Genomic DNA, 19,048 nt, shown 5'->3' with positions numbered 1-19,048 from the left:
TTAAAATCAAGCCAAAATTACAAATATACTATTATTTGCATCAGTGGTGTATCAAGTTCAAAAGTGTCAAAAATCTTAAGTTAACAATACGTAGTCATTTAAAAATATTGTAAGGGTATTCTACATTCATCAATTCAAGCTTAGGTCAATTTCATGCTGTTCTTTTGGGCAAAAAACATTGAAAATGGGAAGAAGGAGTGCAGCTGGAAGCATCTACGACTCAATTAAGTATATATATATATTGGTGATCAGCAACAACAACCGATTCGATATAGCCATTTTGGCCTTTCCGTATGATCAAACCAACCTCAAATATGTAATATAAGCTCTGGTTTACAATCGATAACTTGCCCCACTTCAGATATTAATATCATGTTGACTAACGACTTGGCTGCAGGGTATCTCCTAGTCGAGCTAGCTGCTTTTATACATTCTTACATGCCTTTTTTTTGTTTGTTTGACAAGTGTGCTAAATTTGAGCAGGCCAAAAGGATGCGTCGTCTGGCATCGTCGTCTGTTTTTGCTGCTGCTGCTGCTGCTGCTGCTGCTGTCCTTCGATTGATAAAATATATGCGTGGTGTGGGAGTGTTGTGATGTTGTGGCAGAAAGGGAAGGGAAGGGGGGAGGAGGGGTTGGGTTTATATAGAGACATTTATTGATAGATAGCAAACGCATCGCTTGAACCCTTTTACATTTGATGAACGTATCGAATTCCCCACATATTGCCAAAAGCGGCCAAAATTTATGGCTGTTTGATTTATTTTAACTTTTAACACGCCCAAACAAATGCTGCCAATGAGGCGCACACAAACCAATGCCAAGAAGGGCAAGGGGTTGACGGGGGAGCTACGCGTATCGAATTTTACTGGGCAGTAATGCTGAGGCTCAGACTTGGTTTTATTTCTGGGTCACCAATATGAACTTTGCATCACAAATCTTTGCAGAGCTTTTCGGGTTGCCAGAAACTGAGAAGGGAATTCATATAAAAAAAGAAGAAAAGCTGATTGGGGTATTTATGTGGATATTATTGAATCTTTAATTGAATATAGGACAAATAACAAATCGAAAATTCCTTTTGGTTTGTGCTGTTTTTTTATACGAAGAATGCATTTAAAATGTATAAAAGGGATAAAATGAGGCTGTATTAAAGTAAATTACAGGCAGAACAAGGCATCTCCAATCCCATCAAGTATACATACTATATACTATTGATCAGCATCAGTAGAAGAGTCTTGCAGCCATCTCCGTCTATTTCGATGCGAAATAGTTCTTAATTTTGAAGATATCTTGATGAAACTTGGATGATATTCGGCGCTTAGTTTCAGGCAGTATATATATGGGAATTGGTCTGATCGGATTACGATATCGTATAGCTGTCATAGGAGCAATCGATCGAAAAATGAGTTCTTGTGTGAAACACTTGTTTGCTTAACAAAATAACCCAACTAAACTCAGCAGTTATGGATTGTCTTATGCTGCTCACATTTGAATGAATAATCATCGATATCAGACTATTTTATATATATTCATCTAGCTAGATAGCCATTCTTAATTGTTTTCTTTCTATTTTAAGGCCAATAGATCCGAAGCTGGTATGTGCGATAATCTTAGCAAGTTGTTTGCTAAAATCCCACACAGTTCTTTAAGGTCTACGGCAGAAATCAGCTACACCTGCTCATTCTTTGTGGCTGCTGGTGTATAATTATGCTGTTTGCCTTAAATCATTCAATCGTGAGCGTGTATTGTCATATACCACACCCAGAAGATGTAGCAGCCGCCTCGACTGCTGTGTCCCCCAATCAGAAACTTCACATCCATTTGCGTATTACGCTTCATTATGCAGATTTCTTGCCGTTCAACGTTTTCGCTCCTCTCCAGTCTGTATTTTTTTCATTTTATTTGTTATTGTTGTTGCATGCCGCTTGCGGCTTGAAAAAATATTTTTATTTAATTTATTTATGAATGAACTGACTGAAAAGGGACCAAGAGGCAGGGAGAGGGGATCTGCTACGATGCCTGCCGCCTGGTAGGCTGGCAATAAAAGCAATTGCCACACATACACACACACACACACACACACGAACGCATGCGATGCCACGCCTTCGCGCAACCCGCCCCTGGGTGCCTACCGCATTGTCACATAGATAAGCCGCGTCTGGCTTAACTCATAAAAAAGTGCCAGCAAAAGGATAATAAAACAACAACAACAACAACAAGGAAAACAACAACAGGATGAGGCAGAGGCACAGATAGACACAGGGCTGGGGTAAAGGCAAATCTCTGAACGCGTGCGGATTTAAATTTTCAACAATAATAAACAGAAAGACGAGATGTCTTCGAGGTCACGGACTTGAAAATACCCTGTAGCTAAAGAAATGAGGACTACAGAAAAATACTGGTTTAACAAAACACTGCAATAAGATTTGTAGGGGTCAAAACGAATCGATTTCAGCTTCGGATGTGGTATGCAAATTTTTCCTTATCGCACTATAATGCCGATCTCAATCAAAGGACACATTCTTGCTTTAAGCTTGTTGCCACTCTTCTGTACGTGAATCAAGCTGCAAATATAAACTTTTGCTTGTATACCCCAATCGATCCACTACAGGGTATAAATAGACATAAAAAGACAGCGCGATGCGAGTCTGGGCGTAAATTTCACGGCCATGGTGGGAAATAACTCGAGTATGAAACGCCTCACACATGACTCCACAAAAACCAAAAACAAAAAGCGGAAAAAAGAAGATAAAAAAATACACATACTCGTAGATTTTTCCAAATGGTTTTGGTTCAATATATAATGACAATAATCAAAAATTCTCAGGCTACCCATTTGGCTTTTGTAATTTGCCGCGCCACAGACAAAGAATCCGAAAAATGACTCGGAGAGCGAGAAATGAATTTAAAAACAATTTGCGGTCGTTGGGCAGCAACTAACAAAAGCAACATCCACAGAGCCCATGAGGTAGAAACCGCAAAGACAACAATTAAGCGTTACAAATGATTATGAATAACCATTTTTTGTTTTTTTTCTTGTAGTTCTCGTTCTGTTAAACTCTGCGCCCTGAGAAACGGAACAGAATTGTGCTCAGCAATGGAATTTCTGCCGCTGGGCGATTTAACTCGCACTCGCACTTCCCTTTTTGTGTGGAGCTAATGTATGCGATGCGATATTCAATTGAGCTCCAAGCCGAGCCCAGAGACACCCATTTGTTAAGAATATGTATAGTTTATGAATGAACACGTCGACTTTCTGTTCAAAGCTACACACAAAAGTACACTCACAATAGCAGCCGTGAATGATTTACTGAATGTCATGAAAGAATTTTGTGATCTCTCATTTCTTGCGATCTGCGTTCGCAGTATTCCCTAGTATTATATGTTGGATGGTCTCAAAAGAACACAAAGAGTCATATTTAGAATGTATTTGCGTACCTCTTTACCACACTTATTATTTGTTATTTGTCAAATCTCTCAATATAGAAAATACACTTCTAAATTAAAAATGTAGATCAGTTCTATCGAGATCTGTCTGAGAGCATATATTTAAATCCACAACGGATGCGTGTGCCACGCATATAAAGCTTTGGCGATCAAAGTCCCAACTGCCCGGCTAGCTCAGTCGGTAGAGCATGAGACTCTTAATCTCAGGGTCGTGGGTTCGAGCCCCACGTTGGGCGAAATAGAATTTTTTGCTTTAATTTCCATATTTTTACTATTTAAAAATAAACTACTCTTTTTAAAATGATATTAAAAAATATTTTAGAATATACATCTCAGAAAAAGTAAAAAAAAAAATGTAAACAGAAAAGTTAACTGTATAGAAACCATATTTCGCTTTCGATTCTCAACAATTTGCAAGCGAAAATCCAAAAATAGAACACGAACGAGATGGAAAAAAAAACAATTAGTTGTCTGTTTTCATATCAAGATTTGCACCATACAACGGATTTCATTTAGACTTGCAGTTAATAGAAACTACAAAATTGTAAAGTTCTATAGAAAGCACTTTTATTTCGTTTTTGATATGTAAAAATTAAAAATGCTGCTCTTCTTCAGCTGTGCGAGTGAAAGTCGTTGGTGAAAGCGACCTTCAGCTATTTGCATTTTGCAATACTACCACTACACACACACACACGCACACGCACACAAAACACATATAGATAAAACGTAATATTTTTAATTTATTTATTTACTTTTTTTGGAAAAATACGCAGTCTGCAATAAAAATAGGTTTCGGGTAGCGCATTGAATTTTTGGCTGCATGCCCAGCCGCAGGACAATTTATATGTAATACACAAAGTTTCACACAAAAGCTTACTGGATAAACAAATAGAGCAGCAGCAGCAGCCAACCCCACACCCACCCACCCCCCTATTCGAGTGCTTTGTTTTCTGCCCTATGAAATATATTTTTCACATGCAGTAAAAAATTAGATGACTGGGGGATAAACAAATACATTTATTACATGCAAATACAGCAACAACAACAATAACAAAAGCGGCGTCTGCTTCGCCAGACAAAACGCACGCCTCCAATTCCCCAGTCCCCCCTCCCCCTCCTATCAACCATTCCCCTCACACACACACACACACGTGACTTTAAAGCTCATGGGATTACAGTATTTGTTGCGGGACTTTTTGGTATGCGGAAAAAGCTTAGGAAATTAATGCGCCGAAGGAAATGCATTTAAATTACAATGTGGGTGAATGTTTTGATTTGCGTGGTGCGTCGGTCGAGGGGGGACAGGGGTACAGGGTTTTACGACCGCTGATTTTCCGGAGGTGTTCGCTATGTGACAGCCACAGCCGCAGCGACAGCCGCAGCAGCAGCAGGCTACCCGGCCGCATTAATTTATAATTCAGCGCCGTTGGCATCGGCGCTCAACAAATTTTAATGGCGGCTTCACAAATGAATACAAATTGCAATTTGAACTTTTAGCGAGTTGAACAAATTTCGTAATTAACAGCGAAAAAATAACATTTTGCATCATAATTCTTGAGTTTTTGTGCGACCCAGCAAAGTCTAAAGTATTTCGAAATTTAATTAAGTTGCATTCGCCATGCTGATTTGTTTCACAGCAGGGTGTGTTGAGGGTAAAAGGGGTGTGTTTTGGGGGCGCAGCAAACCCTTTTCCGCAAATAAAATCTTGGGCTAAAGTTTGTTTTAATGCCTTGGCCAGGAAAAAGACACATAAACTTCCATTGCCATTGGACAAATAAACATTATGCTGCACTTTTTCTGCTTGTAATTTACAGTGTTACACTAAACAACATGGAAACTAAAATAAAATGAAACTTTTCAACAGTTGTTTACAAAAATTGAATTAATCTGTTTGCATTTCATGTTGCGCAGTGTATTACTGATTGTTTAACCTTTTAGCCGTCCTGATTTGAACGCACCTTCAGCTGACGTATGACGTACGACGTATGACATTGCAGCATCAATTTGAATTGAGAGAATACACGTAATAAACGAGCCGTCGACTCGAGCAGAGACCCCCACCCATCCATCCTCACCGTTTCGTACTCTCATGGTAAAAGTTGAGGGCGAGGCCCCCTGTTCTTTGGTCATTAACGGCGTTAAGCCGCTGGCCTGGTACTCTGACGTTCCCGGAAGGATGTCGTGGCCTGAGTGACGTGTGTGTGTTTGCACAACCAACACTCGCATACACGCACACACACACACATATGCATTGTCATTAGCGTTCGCTCGTGTGCCGTTATCCCTTTTTAATAAGGTTTACTCAGCATTTTTTTGTATTGTGTGTTTATTATGCGAGATTTGGTTTTTGTTATGTGCAAGCAATTGTGCAAGCCAAACAATAAAACGGCGACATTAAAAAAAGCAAAATGCAAAAGTGAACTTTGATTACGTTCATGGAGCTTAAAGTGCAGCTCGAAAATGTCCGTAGAAAAAAGCGAAACAGAAATAAATAAATATCAAAATGCATTCGTTAAGCTCGAATTATGCAATACATTATCTGTCGGTTAAAATTCCAATTGGCAATCGACTCCCGATAAGTCTATTGAGGTTTTCCAATAGTAATTATCGCTGGTAATTATCACTCATTTATATAAAGTCAATAGCAATCATTGCGTTGCTCTTTTCACTTGATACTTTTAATATTGCTGTCACCTGAGCACATGCCATTGTGAGTAAGTTTCATTCTCTGTGCAATTCGGTCACACAGTCTCCTTTTATTTTAGTGTTGTTAATTAAAATATGGCTTTTCATTTGCGAATAGGTGTTTTAAGTGTTGGACAATTGCCAAGCGTAACAATACAAAGTGTGGCTAAAAATAAGGGTAATGAGACCATTTTAAATATCTTAAGAGTGCAAGGCAAATAAAACGAAAACAATCTCCAATTAACACAACGCAAATTTACCTGTATATCGCGGATAATTTATCACTTAGCAACACTTGTCAATTATTACTCTTCCTCTTTCTCTTTTTTTCTTCTTTCACTCGCATTCTGCGCACTGCAATCAGTCGAAATTTGCGAGCTCAAAATATTTTATTCAGCATGGTGGAAGTTTACATAGAAATGTGTATACGTTGTGTGTGTGTGTGTGTGTATGCATGTGTGTGAACATATCAATTTATGCTCTTTGACTTCCCACGCTGTGCAATGATTGCAAAATTGAGGTTAATTTCAGAGTTGCCAAAATGAATTATTATTTGTCACCTGCTGTGACGCAATTTTAATTGGCTTTGCTTTTCACCCGTTTTGCCGAATCTTTTGTCATTTTGATGCATTAATTAATTAATCACGGACATCAGCTGGAGTTCTGTGCGTGCTTTAGAGCAAATGTTGTCAAGTTTATAAAAGAAAAACATAATTTACACTCGCATCTGATTAATTACACATTTTTCATTATTTTTTCAGAGAGTCGCAGTCATAAATAATATCAGTGAATCTTACGAGAAATATATTTGGCGTGAAATTGGAGCAGATTAATTTAAATTACGGATATTTCATTTTAAAACCAGTTGATCGATCGAAAATATTTTTTTTTATGATTTACTTGTCCAACACTTTTCTCTTATTCAACAATGTTGAAGTATCTTTTAGAGCTTTTCAAAGTCTCGTCCTAACTGTTATATTTGAATTGGAACTTATATTCTTGCTTTTATACTTATACCTGCTCTCTTATACTGCCTCTCACTCGGTTCTCACAAATTTCTCTGGCATTTGAAATGAACATCTGCTCAGCTCAACTCAGCTCACCACTCGTAGAATCTCAGACACCAACTATAGATAATTTATGGCACTTTAAGTGTCCTCTGCTATGGCTTTAGTTGCCTTTTCTGTACAACACCATGGGCCATTAGACAAGCCCAAATATGTGCACAATTTACCTTATACCCCTCTTGTTGCACGCTCTTATAAACTAATCTGACTACGTGCCTTGCACACCACATTGCATTATCTCTTTACTAAATCTTGCCTGGGAAAAAAAAGCACAAGAGGAGAGCAACAGAGACAAAGAGAGAGAGAGAGAGTTGTGCGTGCACTCGAAATTAAATTGTTATCAAATCGATCAAAGCCACAGCATCATTATCTGCGCATTAGTTGTGGCTGACCAGCCAGCCAAGCACAAGCTTACAACAGCAACCACAATAACAGCAACAAAAACCAGTAAGAATGCTTGGCTGGGTAGTCAAGATTGAGCTCGACCTCCGATATACCCTGAACACAGCTGTTAAATATATCGCAGTTATAGTTTTGCCGATAGAAATGAGATCAATATGAGAATATATTATCGATTATAAGTTGGGTGTTTCTGATCCGATTTTGATGAAATGTGTCTAGTTGAGCATTAATATGCATATGTATAGTTTATGTGTATAAAGTTGTGGCTTGTATTGCTATCGGAAATCGAAATGTATCGATATTCGAGAAACGAAGGCAGTTATCGATCAAATGACAATCGATAACTGTCTCTTATATTCCCTGAGATCCACGGAATCACACAGACGGACATGGCTATATCGATTTGGCTGTTGATCCTCCTCAAGAATGATCCTGTTATATACATTTGCACAGAATCATTATACCATTTTTAATAAGTTCAATGTATGAAATGGCTAGAAAAGAGCTAAGCTGGCAAGCTGAGTTTTATATACTCTAGCAGAACAGAGAGTTTTGATGATCCTAGCTTTAATGTCATGTATCATTGTCATATAGTAGTTCGATCTGCCGACAAACCTAGAATACCTACTCCGCCCAGGGTATCAAAGTGTAAGTCTAGTAAATAAAAAATCTAGACTGACTTGTGAGAAAAACAGGCGCTTGAAAAGCTAGTTTTTCATCTTCCTTGCACGCTTTTGTCGCAAACGCACCAAATTAGTTGCTGCAGTGGGCGTGGCACACGAGAGTGTCCAGTGTGTACTGAGTTGCCCACCTTCTATCCCTGCCTTGCCGGCGCCTGAATCTAGCTGGCAATAACTTCTAATTAATGCACGAAAAGCATAACGAAAGCTAATTATGAAACTAATGAGCTTGTTGGCCAATGCAAGAGCACCAAGCAGGCAACAAGCAAACTAGGCAGCAGAAGGGCAAGCTAAAAACAACGACAACAACAAGTGACGGCCGTAACCGACTGCGAAATACTCTGATACTCAATAAGTAAATCCATCTTATAACTGTTGCCGGTGTTGCCAAGAAATACTGATCATTAATGGTAGTTCCCAGTAATCTATCTTCCATGTTTGACTTTAAAGTGCTGTGCATTTTTTTGGGCTCGGGATTGGGATGGAAACTTTTATGCCGATCTTTGAAGAAGGTAACCAGCAAGCTATGCTCAAATTTGTGTGCGTCAGTCTCTAGAATTGTGGTTGATGTGCGGTTTTATTGATATATATCGAAATCGATATCGAAATATCGTCATAAAAATAATAAAGCTGGCTATCGGTAATATAACTGATAGGTTTGCCATATTGGACATTGCCAATAATCTACCAACAACAAATTTGGTGACTAGCTTTAAGATTGTGGGTGATAGTGGCTCTATCGACTTGAGCATGACGGACACTGCACAAAACTAATATACTCTGAGTAGCTTCGGTGGCAGAGTATCAAAACAAGGCAGCAGGCAGCTTAAGTGTTAACGACGCTGTGCTTAACAAGGCGAGCGCCGCCGCTCGCAGCCGCCGCTCCAGGTGCGAAATACCATGAAAGAAGAGTTGGTCGCTGCCCACCTTGGGACAAAGGCGCACAACACACACACACACACACAGACATAGATATGTATGCATGATATACACATTGATGTACATATATTTCATTTCAATTTCCTTTTGGGTTGCGCGTCTTTTTAGCATACTTGATTATGGCCTTTGGAGCAGCGAGCAGCAGCAGCGAGCAGCAGCAGCGAGCAGAGGCAGCAGCAGCAACAGCAACAATATAAAGAAAAAAGGGGGCTGGGCACTGGCCGTCGCCGGCCATCAGTCACTTATGCGCACGGCACGTCACTCAAAGCCAACACACACACACACACATGCACCCGCAACACACACACACACACACAGACACCCAGCTAAATAACAGAGCGGGACCAACGAGCAAGGCGTCTTTAGTTGCAGCGTCGAAGCAAAGCACCCCTATCCCCTTATCCCCCTCCACTACACCCCTCCACAGTCCACAGCCCATCCGTTGAGCGTCGCGGTCTCTAAACTGAACTGAACTCGACTCTGTCCGCTACTGTCATTATCTTGTTAACTCGTTGTTACGTCAGCCGTTCACTGAGTCTGCTCTTGAGCTTGCACACATAGATATATATATATATAATACACACATATATCTGTACATATAGCTGATAAATGTATACTAGTCTCCACATACTGTGATGATCATTTGATTGTTGCCAGCCAACAACAGCTGAAGGCAGCCAAAGTAGTTTAACTTGCGAGTTTAGCACAAATTCTTTAGTGTGATATTTGTGTCTAATGTTTATTGCTTTAAGCTTGTCAACAGGAATTACAAATTCAATGGGAAATATCTAAATAGTCTCCGATATGTTAGATATGTAGTTTAACTTTATGTTGCATATTTGTTGTAAGCCAATGTTACTTTAAGTTTGTCAACGGGTGCTTTGAATTTAATGTAGAATTTGCCAGAAACTTAGTTTTTTAAAGGTGATTAACGTTGTCAGGTGATTACTATGTCAATTTTACTTACTAAATTCATGTAAAAAGCGCAAGAAACTGTCCTTGAAGACGGTTTTCAGATGGGTTTTACAGCAGCAGTTATCGATAAATTTCGTTGTGGTTAAAAGTACTCTTTACAGTTCTCAGCTGATATTTTTTTTATAAAACTAAAACTCAGTTATGATTAAATTGTGAAATTAGCTTTGTGAAAGTCTCTTAAAAACTATCAGATTTAAATTGTAAAAGAACATTAAACATTTTATAAATTGCAAAAGAGTTCATTTTTTAGTTCTTGGCAAACAGTGTGATATAAGATAATACATTGCAGATAGTATTTTAGATCGTAATTGATCATTTTTTGTGTCTTGTAAAGATATTTTATATATCATAAATGTCAGATTCATTCCTGTATTTGCAATGATTTGTTATTCTGGGCAAGCAGCTTCTAATCAACTGCCCCGCACTGTTTTTTGTTTATATTTTTTTTGTGTTGTGTTTTTTTTCTTTCATAATATTCTGCTCATATGTATGCCTGGGCTCACATTAGTGGCCACTTACATCGAGTGTGCATCTCGCTTAAATTCGTGCTGCCCAGTTCCCCCCAGTTGCCCGACCAATTCGGGCCCCCTGTTCGTGGCAGTTCGGGGTCCCTTTGCCGCATGCCTCATGTGTAATAATAATATACACACAGGTGTCCCAGGCCTTTTTGGCCGTTGGCCCAACGTCAGCTTCGTACTTCATCAATAAGCGGCTGCAGAGTGAGAGATGGTGAGGTGGAGCGAGGGGGAAGGGGGGGGGGGTGCGTTGGGACTGGGGCGGGTGATGGCAATGGCGCTGCATGTAGCACATGTAGCGGCGATTACGCGTAATAATCATCATAATCAAAAGTCGCAACACGAAATGAGTTTTGACTTGTTGTTGTTGTTGTTTCGAGTGTTGTTATTGCTGGACAAGGATAACCAGTTAGGGATTGTTATGGTCCAGGCAGCAGGAGCAGCAGCAGCAGCAGCTCGCTCCATATAGAATTGATTAATATTGGCATTGGGCATAGGAAATACCGGGCTAGGCTCTCTCAATCTGTCGGTGGTTTTCGCCATCTCATTACAACCGATGCGGCCCACTGAGTTTTTGTGGCATTAATCTGTGCGGCAGTGCGGCAGTCGGACGGGAAGCAGCAGCAGTTATGGCCATACCAAATTAAACTTGAACGCTGCGGCAACTCTGTGGCCCATAAAAAAAAGGCAGAAAACTTTGTTAATCATAAGTATAAGCGAAGTGCTGTTTGGCCCCCAATGAGAAGGCTGCTTTTTTCCCGATGCGCCTAGGTTAAGGTTCAATTTGAGTTTGAGGGCATTAGATACTTTTTGTGGGCTGATTGGGTGCAACTGGAAAATTATTGTGGTAGCTCTTGGTTCTATTTTGCTGAGGTCTCTCTTGGCCAGTATCAATTGCCTGTCACTGGACTGTTGGAATTTTGGTATCGAATTTGTATATACTTTTAAATCTACTTTTTTGTATATCAAATTTATACAGATTTTATGAAATTGTACGTATTTTTCATTTTATTTATCTTTTGTTTGTTTTCATTTTAATAAGTATAAATATTAATTCAAATCTGTCGCTTTTTTTTTGTTTAAATTTGTTGTGTATAAATATTAATTAAGATCCATCAAATTTGTGTACACTTTCAATTATTATTATTTATATTTTTTACTGATTTTTGAAGCGTAAACTCTTTCAGTGTAGTTTCAATTTATAAAGCATCAAAGCTTACTCTTATGAGCTGTGTATCACTTCTTCTTCTGCTTAAGATTTTGCTATATATACATATAAATATATCTGGCTGTGTATTATTAGATCTGTTCTCATTCACACGTAGCAAGCTGCTCTGCATATATCTTGCTTTTTCAGTGTTTCACATCTTTTGCACTTTACGTTGGCCATTTTAATGGAACACTTCATGACCCAGGCCAGGCCAAGCCAGGCGAGACCAGAGCCACAGTCATAATCTATTCGAGACTCACCCAAGAAGCCCAACCCAACAGCAAAGTAACCCGCTCGCTCTATCTCTGATTTTCGATGTATATCGCATGCATATTATGGGGCCAGCCAGGCAGGTAGTAGATTGTATATACTATATACAATATACAATATACAGGTACGGCGAGCGGTGAGCTCTATAAGCACGAAAAAAATAATAATTAACTGACCATCAAATCAACAGCACGTACTCCCTACGTGAGCATCATTTTACGAGCCCAGGCCGGACTTAAACTTTGCAGCTTGATTACTCATTTGCGATATGTATGTGGGATAAGAGTTCGGGTTTGGGTCTAGGGCTACGTGCGAAAATGAAGACTACTACAACACTCGGTCAGGTCAGGCCAAAAACTACTACAATCAAAGTCAATTGGTTTTTGTGTGTCAGCAAGAGAATGACGGGGGAGGGGTAGCAAATTACAAGGGAGTTGGCAATATCTGTGAATGCAAGCGGTTAAGTGCCAGCTACCGCACTTACCGCATAATTAATATGGCGAAATGCAATGCCACACAGACTGCTGGACAAAGGGACAAATGGATAGAATAAACAGGACAGGCCAGGACATTCGGGATAGGCGGGACAATGCTGTCAGTGCATTACAAGCACACGACATTTGCATTTGATTTACGCACTCGACAATCCCGGACTAGAGATGAGCGCCTGAGGAGAATAATCTAATAAAACAGGCACATTTAATGAATCTATCATAAGGTGTTCTCTGTGATAATTATCTTGTGAGAGTTGAAGCCAATCCCAAGTTTTCGATCTAGAATAGTGCATTGGAAAGTTTGTATCTGTTATTATTCTGGCTACAATTTTGACATGACTTTTGTCACAGAATCAAGTAAATCGAGCCATGGCTAAAAGGCCCTGATCCTTGCCATTTTCTTGTTACGACGAGTTAGATCATTCCAAAACCTATTCGGCCCTTTTGTCTGCCCTACAAATCTTGTCGATTATGTCATGTGTCGTGTCACGACACGCGCTCATCTCTAGACGAAGCTCAGCCTCCGAGGCACAACAATCACTTGGCTGGCCCTTGAGGCAGAGTCAAGCCATAAAACTTTGGCTTAAGTGCAAATGCGCTCAAATCTGCACTTAGACAAGTGACTATGCCTGACTATGAGTGTGTGCGAGTGTGTGTGCGAGTGTGTGTGCGAGTGTGTGTGTGTGTGCGTGTATTACTATAATTAAATTGAAAATTACTGCCAAGCAATTGCAATTGTCCACACGACTGGACAACTGCAACACCCCGATTCCGCCATCATCTACAAATCCAATGTTAATAATACGTTTGTCTGTATGTGTGTGAGTGTGTGTGAGTATGTGTGTGGGCCCTAATCATTGTCTGCTGGGTGCATCTGTCTATGGCAAAATGTTTTTGGGGGAGGTTGGCTGGTTGGTTGGTCCCTGCCACGCATAAGTTATAAATTATGCATAGATGCATAATTTACAGCTTGTAAGGTCAGCAGACAGTTGCATTTGCCAACCCTGCTAGAAGGCCCAGAACAGAACAGGCAACAACTACTACCATTATTAGTAGTGATACTCCTCAGCAATTGTGGTAATAAACCACCTAATGCTGGCATGTTGCGAAACGCCCACTTTGAAGTAGCAGTTGAGAGTTAAAGAAAGTGCAAAAGGTTTGAGTGCGAATTTGAGATTCAAATATATCTGATGGATATAGTTAGACATTTGTCTATATTTATACATTAATTAACTCTTTAAAATATGTGCCAAGAATTAATTATAAGACTTTACAACACGCAATGTTCTTCAATCCTTTTTACATACTTATTAAAAATGGATAACTCTCTGTATAGGGAAGTTGTGCAAGGATGGGTAATAGGCCGAAGATAGCAATCAAAATTCAAAGATATATCATAAGATAAACAATACACACGAAACAGTTTAAATACTTTTAAGATCGCTTAAGAAATTAAAACGTATTTTCTTAGTGAGCAAGCTATCATCAGCTTTTCATTTATTTAGGAGCTAGGCTATCTCTCAACGATGGGTTGTTAAACCAAACCAGGCGTTACAAAACATGCCTACAGTTTAGTAACGCCTAGTCTGGCCTAGTATTAGCTGATTTTAGCAGAAAGATACGAAACTGAATGGAAATGAGAGTTGAGCATGCAATGAATGCGTTACATCAGTTATATCTTAACTTAAAATGGAGCTTAATAAGCCCTCATAAATATACTATTCCTAAATATATATGTATACAATATATTCATGAGGTGCTAAATGATAGTAGTGATTTTGCTAACCTCTTTGCAAGTACTTTGCCGCTGTCTTTTCAAATTCCAATCAAGTTTTCTGTTTTCTGATTTTTAAACACATTTGTCTGACTTTGTTGCACTCCACAAGAGACACAAATCGGAGATCCACTTAAAATAGTCGAAGCACTTCGATAGTAGTTCATTGTACCATGCACACCACTCTCCCTCTCTCTCTCTCGCTCACACTATCTCTCTCTCTCTTTCTTTCTCTGTGTGTAAGTGTGTGCAGCTCAGACACCTCTCGAAGCACTTGAGAACTTGTTTTTGCATTGGTTTTAACCGCATCATTTTGATGTATTTTGTGGCCTGGGTTGAGTTGAGTTGAGTTGCTTGTCTTTGGTTGTTTAGCGCTCATCGTCTTTACTGTATCATCATCAACATCATCATCATCATCATCACGGGTTACACGCACGAGCTGCGTCTGCCCGCTTTTGCATATACACTATATAGGTATATATATATAGATATATGCAGATAGGGGTATGCCCAAAGTGCCGACAAGAAAAACAGAGACGGTTACAAATTATCATGCATGTGTGTGTTTGTCTTGATTTCTTTTGTCTTATTGCATTTTATTCAAATTTCCTACCGTGTGCGGTTTTTACGTTTATATCGTCGGCATCGATTTGCAATTCGCAATCGTAATCAGCTCGCAGGCAGAGTCTACAGGAATACCACTAAATACATATACACATGTATCTCTGCCGTGCTTTTCATGTTTTGTATATATTTATTTGTGCTGTGGTCCAGCCAGCCACACACAGATACACTCTCTCTGTGTGTGTGGCGTGTTGTGCCAGTTTTCAACAGCTGATGCTGAATATTTATGTATTATTTCGCATAACTGTGCGTGGCATAAACTGCAAGCTTCAACTACAAACGCTGACTGGGCACAGATATTGAGCAAATATTTGAGCATACATTTTATTCAACTTTAATAATACATCTATCCAATCAGAGTAGTTGCAATTTAGTTTAAAATTGGCAAACAAGGCTTCAGCATCTTTAAGACCACAAATAAACTTTTATCTTGTTATGTGGGTCAAATACATATTTGATGTGCGTATGTGGAAATGGTCACAAACAATATGATGACTGTATTGAGGCAAACACTCAAACTCAACTGCCCCCCTTATCCTCCCTTAGCCACCTCTCGCTGTTGGCCAACACAAATGGCAACCGCACATAGTTACAGTTATTTTGCGGTCAACAGTCAACAGAAAACAGGGAAAGATGTAAATATTTATACAACTTTTTGTTCTTTGTTTTGTTGTTTTTCTGTTTGTTTGTTGTTGTTTGTTGTAATGGCCAGCAACGATATTTGCATTGGCATCCACTTTAGAACCTTTTGATGACCATCCATGAAAATACCTGAACACATTTTATAACTCCTGAAGCCGCATTTATTTCAACTCTTGGACTCCTTGGTCACGTGTTCTCCTCGCTCTCCCTATTTCTAATGTAATGTTTTTGGGGCCAAAAAGAAGAGAAAAACGAGAGAAAAAAACGAAGGTAGGAAAGCAAGAAAATACCTTTTGTCTTTTAGTTTATGAGCCGTAAGGGTCGACAGCTGTGTTTGTAACCAATTTGCTACCGTGTAAAAAAAGAAAACACACATAAAAAAAAGAACCAAAAAAGAAACATATTTTACATGAGTGCAAGTGCGCACTGTGGCATATTTTAAAAGTTTTTCATTTGCATTTAGTGTGGTACATAAGGGTTAGGCGCTCAGCTCATGTCTCATAACAATTTTCACCTGTTCCAGAGCGAGAGCAATGCTTAAGAACTACCAATTAGCCTGGCTAAACAATGAGGCAAGCTGTGTGTTGTTAAAGAGAGAGAGGCAGCAGCAGCAGCAGGAGCAGGAACAGCAGGCCTGAGGGGCTCAAGTCAATGCATTGATTTGCCTCCGCCTTAATTTGATGACTATCTGAATAACAGGAAAGAAGCAATGGAGGCAGAAGTGGGGGGACAGCTGCTGCTGCTGGTGACACACGCACAATTGCTGGGGCGAACGACGCTCAAAATTGCTTATCAAAGTTGCACAATCAAAAAAGAAAAAAAAATGTAGTCGAAGAAGAGGCAGAGGCAGAGACAGAGGCACCAGCATAACGAGGCAAACTCTCGAGTAATGGCTATACTGGATATACACCAAGTATTGAATATTTGAGTTTCGAGTTGCGATTTGCGAGAGTTTGAGTTTGAGTTAGGGAATATCGGGTAGAGGGCAAACTGTTGACTGCAACAACAGCAGCAGCAGCAGCAACAGCAACAGCATCAGCAACAGCAGCAACAGTACGTGGCATAGACAATCAGTTTGGTAATGTGTGCAAAACAAATCAAGCAACAGCGCTACAGATATAATCAAAAGCAGCACCCTGCCAACAACACACAACCAGGGCTGGCTGCTCTCCGTCGATGTGTGTGTGTGTGTGTGTTGCCAACAAATTATGGTAAACCGTTTGAAAATTGCACAAAATAACATTTCACACTAAATTGCTTTACTTTGTGCGTTTTAGTCGCGCTTTTAATGCTAAACAAAAGAAAAAAACCCGCTCGACTCTAAATTGCTTTACTTTGTATGTTAAAGTGACGCTGTTAATGTTAATGGCCAGTTTATTCCCAGCTGTTAAGCTTGCCATGATAATGTTAATGGAAACTGCACACTTTTCAGACACTCTTGGCAACAAATTTGCGAATTGAGAAAGTATTACTTGTAAAAAGTCAATGAAGAATCACGTTGAACACATTTATCCAAAATCATTTCAAGAATGACATTTTTTGAAGTTTCTCTTACGGATAACTATTTAAATATTTATATATAAATAGATTAGAGTTGATATTTAATTAAATGAATAGTCTCTGTTCTAAAATGACTTATAAGTTGTAGTTTGTTACACTTGTCAGATACAGAACTAATAACATCATTTTGTTGAACTGGAATAAAGCCCAGCCAGTCTTCATTTCCCATTTGATGGTTGGAACTGTTTAAAAATCAAAGTTGAGTCCATCCCTCGCATCGATACGGTTTATGGGCATATCAGAAATCTGTCTCTTTTGTCTCATTGCTGTTTGTTGCTGTTGTCGCAAGGAAACTCTTCGCTGCAGGCGGCAGGCGGCAGGCGTCGCTGTCTCCGTCGAGTCGTCCTTTTCGTCTTCGCACTATTTTTCATTATATGACGCCGCTGCACATGGCTGTCAACTGCCGCCAGAGCTGAGCTGAGCAGAGCAGATGCCAAACTGAGCCGCCCAGGCCCGCTTCTCCCGGCGGACTTCAGACAGATTGCCAGCCAGCCAGCTGCAGCAGGCATCATCATTTGAGTCTGAGTCTGAGTCTGAGTCGGCTTCAGCTTGCCTTGGCTTTGGCTTTGGCTGCCAGTTCAGTTTCAGACGCTCGCCCGCATATCGATTTCAGCGCATTGTGCCTGTTTGCATACAAATATATGTTCTAAGGACATGTTTTGAGAGCGAGAGAGAGAGAGAGAGGGAGAGCGTTGCCTGTGCCGCTTCCTCTTTGCCCTGTTCTTGCCACACGTACGCATGTAAATTGTATTTGGTGCGCACAGCCCCTTAGTCGTCGTCGTCGTCGTCGTCGTCGTCATCGTTCTCGTTGACGTATTTAGTGGGAATACCCTTAGTGCTGCTGTTTCCTTGTGCTTGATTTCATTTGCTGGGGCAATTGTCTTCGACTTGCATCGACTTTTATTTTTGGCATAAGAGCAAAAAAAAAACCAAAAAAAAAATCAAAAAAATCTTCCATTCCATATTCAAAAATTCCTTGCTCTTTTGCAACTTGTCAGCCAAGTGGCAGCCATTTTTTTCCATCTGCTTCTCTTGTTACGCCTCAGCACCGCCCCTGCTCCTCGTTGTTGCATGTGGCAGGACTTTTGCGCTTTTGTGCGTGCTTTGGTCTTGGATTTTGTTCGCTTCTTTTTTTTTTTCTTTGCCTGGCGCTGACATTTGATGTTTAATTTCAATAACTCAGTGCGTTCGCTTTTTAATCTCCTCTCTCTTTTATTTTATTTTATTTTATGATTTTTTTTTTTCGATTTTATTTTTTCGTTTTTTTCTTTTTTGCTGTCTTTGGCTGCCAAAAATAGCTCCAAGTGCTGTAAATGCTCACACACACATCTGCACATAACACTCAATTTCAATTACAGCTGCCAATGGCGAAAAGTGTTGGCTGTCTGTGTGTGTGTGTGTGTTTCTATGTGTGTGTGTGTGTGTGAATTACATAAATTAAATTTTTCAAGTGTTCAGACTTTCGAGTTTTCGTTGTCAACGCTTTTTGCTTGTCGTTAAATGTAATAGAAAACCCCAAGAGCTGCCTTATTGAATTTACATTACGTTTTATTGAAATTGTCTAGGTGCTGGTTGTTTTTGGCCATGGCTAGCAAACGACGCTAAGCATTGTGCAAGGATTCTCCACCAACAGAATGTAAAGATTTGTATAGTAAGTTTTACCATAACTAACATTTATTCATCTGCCAGCTTGGCTCCATCCTTATAATCATATGCACTCAAGTCGATTGATAATTTACATAAGTTTTGTACACTTGGCATAATGAA

General features: G+C 39.7%; 1 non-coding gene across 1 annotated transcript; it reads left to right on the top strand.

Annotated features, from left to right (window-relative positions):
• Nucleotides 1–3,607: 3,607 nt before the first annotated feature.
• Trnak-cuu lies at nucleotides 3,608–3,680 on the top strand. Its single transcript has one exon. It is a non-coding gene; the product is annotated as a tRNA-Lys (tRNA).
• Nucleotides 3,681–19,048: the final 15,368 nt, after the last annotated feature.

The sequence above is a fragment of the Drosophila grimshawi genome, unplaced genomic scaffold, assembly GCF_018153295.1.
Source record: "Drosophila grimshawi isolate 15287-2541.00 unplaced genomic scaffold, ASM1815329v1 contig_1367, whole genome shotgun sequence".
NCBI lineage: Eukaryota > Metazoa > Arthropoda > Insecta > Diptera > Drosophilidae > Drosophila > Drosophila grimshawi.
Note: the sequence above shows the minus strand (reverse complement) of the source record. Positions and strands in the feature narration are given on the sequence as shown.